Raw genomic sequence first — 13,248 nt, 5'->3', positions numbered from 1 at the left:
ACTGATTTGAGTGCCCCGAAGGTAGAACGCGCTATATAAAAAGGTGACGATTTGCAAACTTCAGATCTTACAACTTCAGAAACTTAAAACAGAACAAACCCTATGTTCATAAACAGAAGAAAAAGTTCTATTTTGTGTAGGAGGTTTCTCATCAGTTACCACCACCTAAAGGAATTGCCGTTGTCCTTGATTCACCCACACACGAGCAGGTTGCGACGGATGCATTGATGTGGACAAGCAAACACAGATAACTTCGTAAATCCAGATATTTCCTCTCTAGATAAACATTTGTAGATTTATTTTCACATAAATAATGCGGTAATTTTGGTAGCAAACGCGAGGAAAACTGGAATCGGTCCATGACGCTCGCGAGGAGGCCGCTGATGAGCTTTATGGGCTCCGCGACAGTCGGCATCAATTTTGCGTCAACTCCCACGTCCCTCGCAAACATGTTTTTTAAAGCACTATTAAATCAGCATAAACAAGGCTGCGGGGAAGAGAATTTAAAGACGGCAGAACGGGCGCGGGGAGCTGTCAAGGAAGATTTTGGGAGGGTGCAGACGATTACAGCGGCTACATAAAGGAGACGGGACCAGATGCGATCCTGAGTGGGAGTCACATATGCGTTTTGTCTGGATGGTGTTGTTGTGTCCTTGGGCAAGGCGCTTGACTCGTTTTTTTTTTGGTCCGCGCTATTTGTGTCATGACGATTTGTGGCGAGCGGAGAGGCCCTGTCAAAGGATTTACGTGTACGGACAATGCCTCCAGCCGTATACAATCATGACATATACAAGTAGTGATAAAACAAAACAGCAGATGGCATAGGCGCGTATCTGAGGGTTTGAGAGCGCAGGAGAGATCACTAAATTACTGAAACATGCACGGATAACATCTAAAACCAGTTATAACACGGTACAAAGCTAATCTATATCTGTACTTTAAGTAGATTTTCAAGTAGATATATTTTACTTTACTACATGAAAGTAGGTATCTGTACTTTTTACTCCACCTCATTTTTTGAATTGGACTAAAAAGTAAAAGTATTGTTTGTTTGAGAACTGCTGGAAGGGCTTAAGGTTTATTTTACTTTTAACACATTTGTAGTTTGAGGAAACAAAAATATATAAATAAAAACAGCTTGGAAAAAAATAGCACTTCAAATGTTTCTATTGAACAAAATTTTGCAAAAAAGCTCTACATTTTAACCTTTAATATGTGCTTCAAAATATGTGTGGACTACTTCTACTTAAGTCTTTCTTTTTAGGCTTTTACTTGAATGTTACTTTGCTCTGGTATCTGTATTTTTATCTAAGTAACAAAATTACAAAAGCCCTTCATCCACAGGCATTGTTTACAAGAGAACGCTTGCAGGTTAAAACGAAAAAATATTTTATCCGAAGTGTCTTTCGTTTAGACGGTGTTGGCGTTTTTGGGGCTTAAAAACGCTCAAATCTGAAACCACCCTCCATAGTGGTAAAGTTGAATACGCTCTGCCGTAGCTTTTGCGTCTACACTGCCCAAGACGCAAAACTCTGGTCAGATCTGCTCAAGTCGCGTACGCGTTTATGTTACATACATCACCACATAATGTCACCACCTAACCGCCTGGCATGCACACCCAATCGAATTCCACACACTTTTGCGTCACTGTATGCACGCAGATTTCGTCCCAAAAATGCTCGTCTAAACGCAGAATAAAAAGTGTAAAAAAAAGTTCAGACCGTCATCATATAAACGTAGCATAAGACTACATGATAAAAGAATGTACTATTATTTATTGTTGAAAATCACATTCTGAAGAGTGTTTTTTTTTTAAATTGTCATGTTTTTATTTTATTGAGTGATTTTTATTGTACTTCTTGATTGTACGTGAAGAAAGTAATCTGGCTCTGGCCTAATTACAGAAATTGCAATGAGAGTGCCATTACTGTAATTGTGTACCTTCACAGTACTACTACCTGCACTCACCTACTTGCTCATCTACCACTGAAAATAAAATAAAATATTTAACATAATACCCCCTCTTAAACAACGGACATGAATGGAACAAGTTTGGTGAAAACGTATGGACAACAAGAATAGAAGTAATCTAGTATATATTCGCTTTTATGAGGAGACATGATCTTACCATGGTCACTGTGTAACTTTGTGGAGGTGGCACATCATCTGCACGATTCTATGCAAATACAAAACTATAGCCAAAGGAGAAACATGACCATGGCGACAAGCCAAGTCAGTGGAGTGAAGAGTGGAGAGGCAAGCCCACTCAGAGTAAAGTTGCATGTTTGTTCCAGTTTTTCCTTTTCCAGTGAAATAAGAAAATCAAAAAACCCCAACATGATTTTATTTTAGTGTGTTATGTTAGTGAAAAAGTTACACAGTGGTTTAATAAAGTCAGCAAGTTCCAAAGGGCTTCAAGTTTCACAGTCCAGCACCACCACATGTACAATGTTCAAAAAGTTTTCTTAACAAACTGCTCGAGACGAGATCTTTCCCCTCCTGCCTCAATAGACCATCACTATCTCTTTACATGAGCAGTTTACTCGGTTATATAGGTACCAGTGGGATCCAAGCCTTCACCTCAAAGCCTTTGTTGAATCGAAGGACATCTGTTGATTCTTGGACCTGGATGAAGTGGGTAAATACAGAGACTTGGTTTGTTGCTACAGTGAAGTATTGTGTGGGCTGCCCCTGAGACCCACTCTAAAAGCCCATTCAAAATCAGGCGGAAAGGTTTTTTTTTTTTTTTTTTGATGTTTTTAATACGCACCTTTGAATGTGTAAATGAAACACGCTTGAACCTAATTCCCCTTTACCCAGTATTGCCATTTCAAAGGAACACTCCAACACCACGAGAGACCAAAAACACTTCACGAGCTTTTATTTACTGGCCTCAAATGTTCCGCTCAAGATTCACTAAATTTAAATCAACAAACTATTTATCTTTTAACTCTTACAATGTGCATTCTGTTTTCTTCATAAATACCTTTTTTTCCCCCGTTTAAATAATAGCAATCTGCAGACAATAGGTGCTAGTGAATGTTGCAGTGTGTTGCACAGGAGGACACGTGAGGAGGTCGAGAGGATCAGTCAATACAAAGACCTTGAACTTAAAACAGAATTTATAATACAACTCAATATCAGTACTATTTTTTTTTTTTATCTTAGGAGCAAAGAAGGCACCTATGGGAATTCCACCGAGACACTAAACCTGGAATTTGAGTTCACAAACTCACGAAAATGCATCTCGGCCCTCGCTGGTGTGACAGGGCCAGACAGATGGTGGGCGACCAATCACAGAGCAGCCCTGACGTTTGTGTGGAAGCCAAAAGAGAACTGCTCAAGCGAAGCAAAACAAACATGGCGACGCCGCCGGATGTACTTCAGTCTATTTTAACATCAGTCAAATAGGTTTATGATAAATGTGCAAAAGGTAAGTGCTTTGTGTATTTGTGGACAGGGAAGACGCCTGTGCTTGTACTGGATATAACTGGATTGGAGATGGGAATTTGGTTAAAGTTTCTTAACTGATCGCCAGGAGGATTAACAATTGATATTTGATTAATCATTAACATTTTTATATTAAAATAAACCATAACCACATCAGCCCATTTGATATTATAATGTGTTTATTGCAGCTTTGCCACATTTTTTTTTTTACATTTTACAGAAAGGAAACTTAAAACTGCATGGCTCTTTTACATAAACTATAAGGGCTGAAAAAAAACAAAAAAAAAAAAAACTGATGTGGTCAGTTTCTGTTGGACACGAACAGAATATAGGTGTTTGTTCTGTGACAGAGGGATGTTGATGATGCTGATGTTGATGACTGTTCTGTGTGTGTGTCACATTGGAAATAGTTCATGTTTTCAGAGATCAGACGTGTGCAGGTTTAGCACAGCTCTTTATTTAACACTCATTTCATTCACTTTATTTATTTTGGCTACTGTTGTGATGAAAAGACTGAAAAGTGTTTGTCTTTTGGACACGTGCACTCAACTTTATGTTGCAGTAAGCAGGATACCGCGTATATACGCACCATGACAAAACCGAGATACTCAAAATACCCGATCATACTCGGGACACTGATGTGCATGTAAACACACTCACTGAGTGGTGCAGTGATCTCCAAGGAGGTGCCAGAGCCCAAACGTGAGACTGTGAGGCTGCAACTCCAGTGTTTGCACTGTCAGACGCAGCCTCGTCTCCTTGCACTACGCTACGCACAGCAACCTACATTTGGTTTGTCGATTAAAAATGTGATGAACGAAATTCTTAATGATCAATTATCAATATTTTTTTAGTCGACTAATCATGCCCATCTGTTAAGTGGATGTAACAAAAGTTTAAATTTTGTGATGCTTCATCCAATCAAATTCAAACAGTCCTCATAATGCTTCATGTTTTCTGAGAGCTTTCAGCAAAAGCTCAAGATCCAGATTGAAAATACATATAACTCAATATGTGACGTGAGCCACTTTATCCAAACACAGGGAGAACATGCAAACCCCACCCATCAACCTTAGAATCTAACTCAGGGGCAAATAGAAAAAAAAAAAATAAATCACATCTGCCATCTACAGGTAAAAAAAAAATAAAAAAATAAAAGAGCAACAGCAACTTTTGACACTACCTTTTTTTTTGCTTCCCCACTACAAGACCCCAGCGCTCCCCTGTCTCCTCCCCCTTCTTCTTCTTCTGTTCCTCGCGTGCACTAAACACTCCAAATTAGTCCGGCTGGCAAATACGCCTCATTCATCACCGCGACTGGCCCAAACCTCGGCGTGCTGTGAATAATGTCAAAGCAATGATGCTGTAAGTGGATTTTCTGGCTGCTCCCCCTGTCAGAGAAGGCCCATTTCAAGTGTTTTAGTCTTGGAAACATTAATCCCTGTAATTTCAGGCCCGGCATAGTCCTCCTCTGTCAGGTGCATTAGAGGCATTAAAGCAGCGGGGAGGCGCCGGTGTTGTCCGTTTGGTAATTAGAATGCCATGTGTTCATCCTCAAGAGGTGAAACAGCAACTTGTTAAATGAAGGCCTGTCACACTATAATTGTCTCCACAGAGAGGAGGGGGGATTACAAGAGTGGCAGAAACAGGAATCTGCTGCATGTAAAAAACACATGTATATTAAAGGTGCAATAAAAAACTTTATGGTTGGGGGTCGGTCATGTGCTTGTTTCTATGGATATGCTATTGCTCTGCCTGGAATATTCCACAGTATGACATTAAACAGCTCTACAGGTGGTTTTATAGCTCAAAAATACCAAGCAATAACATGCACATGAAAAGAGAGGACTATAAGGGAGTGTGACATCAGCCATAGTGTTCGGCTCCAGTCAAATGAAGCTCATGAGGCTTGCAGTTACAGGAGCAAATTTAGAACCAGTTCTATATTAGAAATAGGAATTTGTTTATGGATAAAATCACAAAATAAAAACATCAGGATCATGTAGAGTGGATTAAGATGTTAAGACCAAAATGACGAGTCACAGGAGAGTCCTGCACCGGGTCAGGTTGCTGAAATGAGCGGGTTTTAACATTCTGGAATTTTACAGGCAGGTAAGCGGGCGGGTAGTGATTACACATGGGCGGGTCAGGTGAATCAAATGAACGACGAACGGGGACGAACTGTTTAAAAAGAACTACTTTAAGACTGTTAAAAGAAGGTACAGCAGCTTTAATGAAAAAAAAAATTCTCATTAGGGAAGGTAGTTGTGTGAACGGCTGTATTTGGGTAATTACGTCAAACATGGAGACTAATTTGATTTGTAAGCTAAATACTACTTAACAAATGGAGAAGGTCAAACAAAGAGGCTAGAATTATTTGGTAGTTTTAGTCAGAAATTAGTCAGGTTGAAAAGGAATGTTCTAATCAAAGAGCTATTATGAGTAAATGATTCATTTTCATTTTTTTTCAGCAAAGTTTTTAAAAAGCTTTATTCAGGTTTGATCATTTTTTGACAGGTAATTATTCAGAGATGTTCTGATGTTAAAAATTTAAAAATAACTGAAGAAAAAATTACATGACAGGGAATAGTAAATATTTCACAAAATTTTAACCACCTTATCACAGTGAGGCTGAAGCTGCAGGGCTCACACAGACATGGGAAGTCCAATCATTAAGACACATTCAGAATCTTTCTTCTTTTAGGATATTGTTAGGGCTCTAAGCCTTTAGTCGATTAATCGGTTGGTCGACTCATCATTTTATCAGGATTTACAGGGACAACAGTAAAAAGCACAAGTTAGTTTAGAGTTTGCTGAAGAACTCGTGATTCAGAAATGTAATCTGACTTCATATAAATAGTGTTTAGTACTTTTCTAAAAAATACTATACATATTAAGGATGTCCTGAACCTGTTTTTTTGGCTCACAATCCAATATTGATTCTTTAAATATTAGAAATACCGATCTCATGGTGATCTATTTTTATTTATTTTTTTTATGATTTTATATACACAATTTGGGATATGCCTTTATAAATAATCAAATATTTTATGTTTTTTTTGCCTCTGTTTAATAAAAGGATTTCTAGACATAAAAAGGCCTGATGAACCTAGAAATAGGTTCATCATTTGTTTAAATATCGTAAAATAAAGTTTTAAATTCCTCTATGTACAGTACAGCTGCTTCAGAACAGTTAGACATACATATTTTAACCTCTGTTTCTAAAGGCAGTGAGTTTTTTTTTTTTCCCTCATGTTTGAGGCCTGTAAAAAGATGAGAAGCCTGCCGAAGCACATGGTTACATATGTAAATAAGTTAGCACATAGGCCGGGACTGAGACCGGGACTGAGACCGGGACCGGGACTGAGACCGGGACTGAGACCGGGACTGAGACCGGGACCAGACCAGGACTGAGACCGGTTTACTTCTGGTTTAGTCCTGGTTTAAACATGGTTTAGTCCTGGTTCAGTTCTGGTTTAGACCTGGTTTAGACCTGGTTTGGTCCTGGTTTAGACCTGGTTTGGTCCTGGTTTAGTCCTGGTTCAGTCTGTATACAGTGCAAAAGTCTGGCATCGCAGACTAGGACTGAGACTGAGACCAGACCAGGACCAGACCAGGACTGAGACCAGTTTAGTCCTGGTTTAGTCCTGGCTTAGACCTGGTTTAGACCTGGTTTGGTCCTGGTTTAGTCCTGGTTCAATCTGTACACAGCACAAAAGTCCGGCATAACAGACCATGACTGAGACCGGGACCAGGACTGAGACCAGGACTGAGACCAGGACTGAGACCGGGACCACAACAAGACTGAGACTGAATGAATGAATGATACACAGATTGGATAAAATAAAGGAGAGTGGGGAAAGAGTCTGGTGTAGGTCCTGCTCTGTTGAGCTTATTCGGGCCTCTGTACTGGCTCATGCTGGTATCATATTGGCTCATTTCCCACAGCAACAATGAGTGTATCCTCCATGTTGAATGAAAGTCTGTCTCAGCATTACATAAACCTTACATCACTATCAGAACATGGCCCCTGATTGGTTGACGTGACACGACTATTCGCAGAAAGTTCAAAACTTTAAACTTTGAAGAATTTCGCAAGCACCTCCCTTTTGGGAATTTGCTCATTAACGGCAGTTTTGCAAATTTGCGGCGCTCATTTCCCCTATTCGCACCACTCAAAACGCACAAATCTCGGCGCCCAGTTCAAGTCATTCGTGTAGTAGAACTTTATTTGCAAGTCAACGCAACTTTACATAGGGTTAACATGTAAATCATTTGCCTTGTTCGTGCAGAAGCGTGCAGTGTGAACAGCCCTTTAAAGCTTTGTGCAGACATGGCAGAGGTAGCACAAACACTATCTCTGTCATTAATCACTCATGTCATAAATCATGTTTTTAGCTGCTTTAGATCGTCCTCAGACTGAGTTTAAGCTGCTCTGAGCGTTAGCAGAGATAGCAGAGTGCAGACTCAATTAATCAGCAGGATATGGATTTATTCGACCAAGACTTTCTTTAGTTGACTACAGTCCTAGGGTTTGGACACTGTACTCACTAAAAACACCATGAACCCAAACCTCTTTACATCAAGAAACCACGTATACCTTCATATTCATACACTGCAAGCAAAATTTGGAAAGCGTCTTGCCCAGGAGAACAACAGCAGTTAAGGGAATGGAGAAATCGAACTTCCAACACTCAGGTTAGTGGGCAAATTATCATCTTTAGAGGTACCGCAACCCCATAAAGATTTTTATTTTGTAGCCGATTCTGCTTTTCTGAATCTGGATATTTCATTTTACGCGAGGTATATCTATAAGAAAAAAGTGGTATCTTAACAAGTTTAAACAGAAATCCATGTGATATTTATAAAATCTTGTTAATTTTAGGCGTACATAGCAGAGGTTGACTATAAGGTTGTCATTATCTATCTTCTCTGCGCTGAGGTTCAAAGCCCGAGTCAGTAGAAGAAAGTTGGAGAAGATCCAAGTCTTGTTCTGCAGGATTAATGAGGGTTCCTTTGACTTTGAGAGCTCCAAACAAATGAAGCAGTGCCATTCGTGAACACCCCATGGATTCTGTGTGGGCCACAATACAGAAACTATAGACACGGGGTTAAGGTCGGCAGAGTGAAGCGTTATAATGGAGAAGTATGACACTATCTGCTGTATGTCTTCATTTGAAAGTGAAGTTTAAAAATGAAACCTTGAGCTGTCTAAAAGAAGCAATGAGTAAGTCCAGCAGGCCTTGGAACATTTGATCCATCATCATAATAGATATTGTAGTGATGGTGTATTCATTATAAACACATTTTTTAGCCTAGGGGAAACTGAACCACATGTTGGCAGAAGGTAGAAAAGTAGCTGTTAAATTGTGAATTGAAATTTGCCCGAACTCCTAAAGGGCTCATAATACTCTATTTTCTGATCTATGTTATAATGGCCACGTTTACATGATATATATTTTTTTTTTATTATTTCAAATCATAATTAAAACATTCTCCTTTGAATTTACATGGAAATAATAATTCCGAATTAAGGTTTACATGGAAAACACATTAAATCGGCTTTATTTAATTCCGCTCAATGTCTGGGGGTTGAGAAGAGTTCTGATTGGACAGGGACATGAATGTATTTACGTATACCGGAAGAAAACGCACAGTCAGCTGGCTACCGCTATTTTTGTCATCTCGGTTTGATGTTACGCCACGGACACAAACATGATACAAACTTTTTTCGCAGTCGTTCCGATGATAATAAAACAGCAGCTCGAGAATTCTCTCTTTACACTTTACATCTGTGAGCTGAGGAGGAGAAGGGAAGAGTGTCGGAGAAAGGAGGAAGAAGACAAACTGAGTCAATGGCTGCTCTACCTCAGCCCACTCCCGCATCCCACTCGCAAATCCAAAGAGCAGTAGATCAAAGTCTGAAGCATATTTAAAAAAAAAAAAAAAAAAAAAGTGTTTCGTTTTGAGACCATTTGCTCCGGGCCGCCATCTTGCAGTCCGTCATCGTGTCAGAAGGGCGACCCAACGTACCTGCTCTGAAGAACCAGAATTATTTTTAAAAGGAACAAACATTTACATGATCAAGGAATAAATTAATTCGGATTTGAAATCTGAATAAACCACCCACTTAATTTGGAATTAATTTGAATTCTGAATAAGTTTAATTCTTAATAACCATTAGGAATTAAGTGCTTACAAGATCTTTTTAAAGCGGAATTAATTTTTATTCCAACTTTCATGTTCAAACGTGGCAAGTGTTACTCAAACACGTCTGAATGAAACAAAACACTATTCCGGGTATTTTTTGATGAGGTAACAGCATCGTAGCATGATTAAAAGCTCACAAGGATCAGTTTTGTGTAATATAGTACCTTTAAAAAACATGGGCAGCCCTGCTAAAGAAAGAAGCCTGGACAAGCCCTGGGATCTTTCAACTGATATATTAGTACATTTTTAGATCAAATTAGAAAAGAAAATGACATAAGAGCTTCCACAGTTGCCTTGTGCTCACACTTGTCCCCAGTGGATAAAACATGTACAACTCCGTGCTGAAGCATCTACAATCTTCTGAGGAGACATACCAAATTACGGACAGACGGAGGCATCCATGCGTACCTGTATGAGTGCACTGTGTAACTTTTCTGGTAGAGGGTCCGCCACCTGCTTGACCCCACATCACACAGCCAAGTTACAGGTCAGATCTTTGGAGAAGTGGGCCTGCTCACGTTAAAAATGCATGTGTTTGTGGTAGGTTTGAGAAAATTCATTGCACATTGGGCTGCGTCACCAAGATTTTAAAGGTCATACATTACGCTACTTGACTCTTGTGAGCTTTAAGCCATTTTAAAATGTTATCACCCCATTAAAAATGAAGCAAAACACAACTCCAAGTATGTTTGTGATGAAGAAACATAGCGTGATATAAGCCCTTGACACCTCCCTAAATTTGGGAGGCTATTACAGATGGTATTTAGCAAGATTTTCATAGATAAAACTCACTAATAAGACAACAAAGGCTAACTTTAAATCTGTGATTTAAAGTGTTATTATTTCTTCCGCAGTTTACATGAACAGAGTTGGTGTTGTCTCTTCAAAATCACACTTAAAAGCAATGTGTGATCCAATGGACTATTACCTCCAATTAATGTTTGCACAAAAGAAAGCCTTTGTTTAAACTTCACTTGGCGACAGACCTGAGAAAAAGAGAGTGTGAAATGGAAATTACACAACTATCAGCTGACTATTGCTAAGCTCTACTCTGAGTAGACATAGAGAGTTAAAACATAAATAAACCAGTGTTAATTTGAATCCATTCTTGTCAAGATAATTGCTCTTTAGATCATACATTCTACTGTAAAATCATTTCTCTATCCTCGCTTCCTCCTTCTTGATTCCCCTCCTCGATTCTGCAGGAAATGGGTGAGGAAGTCCCACCCACAGAGGAGACAAAGTGAGGAGAAAGGATATAAACTCCTCACTGAGACCAATAAAGTTTGATTACTTTATCTGATGTCTGCTCCTGAAGCCTCCCCTCATGTTTACTTCTTCCTTCAGTGGTTTTCTTTGGGGCGCCGCTTAATATGACACATTTGATTGACAGCTGAAAAATGGAGGATCGAGGAGAGGAATCAAGGAGAAGGAAGTGAAGAAAGAGAAATGAGGTGCGGCCACAGGCAAGATGAGTGAGAGCTTTGTGCAAAAAATAAAAAAGTGGTCATAATCACATTTAAGTGTATATGTTGCCCAACATTTTATTTATATTATGCATAAGAAACTATTTAAATCATCGTTTCCCAAAGACTGGGCCGTGACCCCTAGGTGGGTCCCAAGAGATTTTTTGGGGTCACATGTCAGTCTGCAATATACAGTTGTATACATGGATGTGTGACCTCATCGTCATTCTGGATAATCATTTCGTCAGAATATCCTGTCCTCAGTAGGGCCAGTGTTTCTGTGCTTGTTCCTTTCACTACTACATATATGTGAGAATTGGGATTTTCTGTACTCACAAAAATGAAGACAAAGCACAGACACAGACAAAATGCTGCGCCTGATATGCGTGTTGCTCTTTCCTCCTGAACCCTGGACTGGAACGCTCTACACAAACACAGACAGGCCCATCTATCTCATGAGAAATGCTGAAATGTTAAGGCATGTTTTGTATCATTTCTAATCTTTTTGTAATTATTTTATTGACTATTTTATTCCAATATTGCTGGTTTAATTGAATGCTGAAAAGAAAGAGAAATGGGCTACAATTAATGTCCAAATAGGCGACTTATGGATCCTTTTATTGCTGGTTCACTGTTTTTCATTGTTTAAAACTTGAGTAATACTAATTGTTCAGAGAGACACGATCACTCGGGGAGTTCAGTCTACAAAAAACGGAACATAAGACAGAATGTGAGAAAAACAGCGAAGGCGAAACACGAGCAACAAAACACAACGCAGAACAGGAACAACTCAAATCGGCCATTTGTGATCACTGTAAAAGAGAGACACTATGGACAATTACAGAGCAAACATCACTGCGGCAGAGGACAACAAACATCGTCGCTGGATTAAAGAGGCAATTGAAATATGGAGATGTGCCCACTGGACTATAAACCAGGACGAGGGGGCTTTTTTGCTCTCACACACCTGGGTTAATGTCCTGAGGATGTCGGACTGCGGATTGCGCTGTCGTTCTGCGGCCAAAACCTGTTTATATCAGCTCACTGGACATGTCACAGCAACATCACATGACTGCGAAAGACCACTAGTGAGCAGTCGAAATGGTCAGGTATGAAAACAAACTCTTGGTCTGAAAAAATAACCTAATAACATAAAATATGTTCCTGACACATGGCTTGTAATCAGGTACAAACCCTTTATTAAGCTGCTGAGATTAATTTAATTTAGAACGTCTGAACACAGTAGCTCACACAGACAGTATATTATATTAAGAAAGAGCAAAAATATAATGTAATAAAATATAATGGTAATAATACATTTCAAATAAGTCGCAAAAACAACAAGAGACCGGTGTCAAGTAAGGCATAATTATATTATAAATGTACAGACTTAGACATGAACTTAGACTGACTTTACTGAGCCACAAGGGAAATTACTTAGACACAGTAGCTCACACAAGTATATGCGCAAGTAAAATTAAAATACTGCAATTTGATGGTGTAAGTCACCAGTTTTCAATAGGTAAGTCACACCTCCCCTGGGTGGTGCCAAAGAGCCAGTGGAGAGGAGCGACACACATGCGAAGAAAAAATAACGGTCCACATGACAACCTGCTCATAGTTTGAAACCTCACCTTCTTCACCTTGTATATGACGCAGGGACCGTGCCTCCTCCCGTACGCCGCATGGACCGTCTTCTCACGTATGCTGCACGGGCCTCCATTTGATAAAAAAATGGAAAATGGTGGTATGTCGCAATAGCAGCAGGTAACCCCATAACATTGGAGAAACTTTGCTACTCCCTGCTATTTTGTTCGAGACCATGCAATTAATAAAAGGCCCAGACTTGTGCTGATTTTAGCCATCAGGTGTCGTCAGCTGGCACCGATTACAAATGTTAAGCATGTTCTGTTGATTTGGATAGGCCTGCAGATGTTCAGTGGTGTTAAAACTAGCTTCAATTAGGCCTGCATGAAGTTGGAAATGATTTGCTGTTGTAAAAATGGTTTATGAATGCACTTTAAAATATCAGTTTTTCTTGAAACTCATCATTGCAGGAACACAAAAGATGCATTTACTTCAAAGGCCTGCATGGGGTAGGGCATGTGGATGGGATTTTGGG

The sequence above is a fragment of the Boleophthalmus pectinirostris genome, unplaced genomic scaffold (assembly GCF_026225935.1).
Source record: "Boleophthalmus pectinirostris isolate CB_2022bp ecotype Guang Dong unplaced genomic scaffold, ASM2622593v1 HiC_scaffold_19, whole genome shotgun sequence".
In the NCBI taxonomy this organism is placed as follows: domain Eukaryota; kingdom Metazoa; phylum Chordata; class Actinopteri; order Gobiiformes; family Gobiidae; genus Boleophthalmus; species Boleophthalmus pectinirostris.
Note: the sequence above shows the minus strand (reverse complement) of the source record.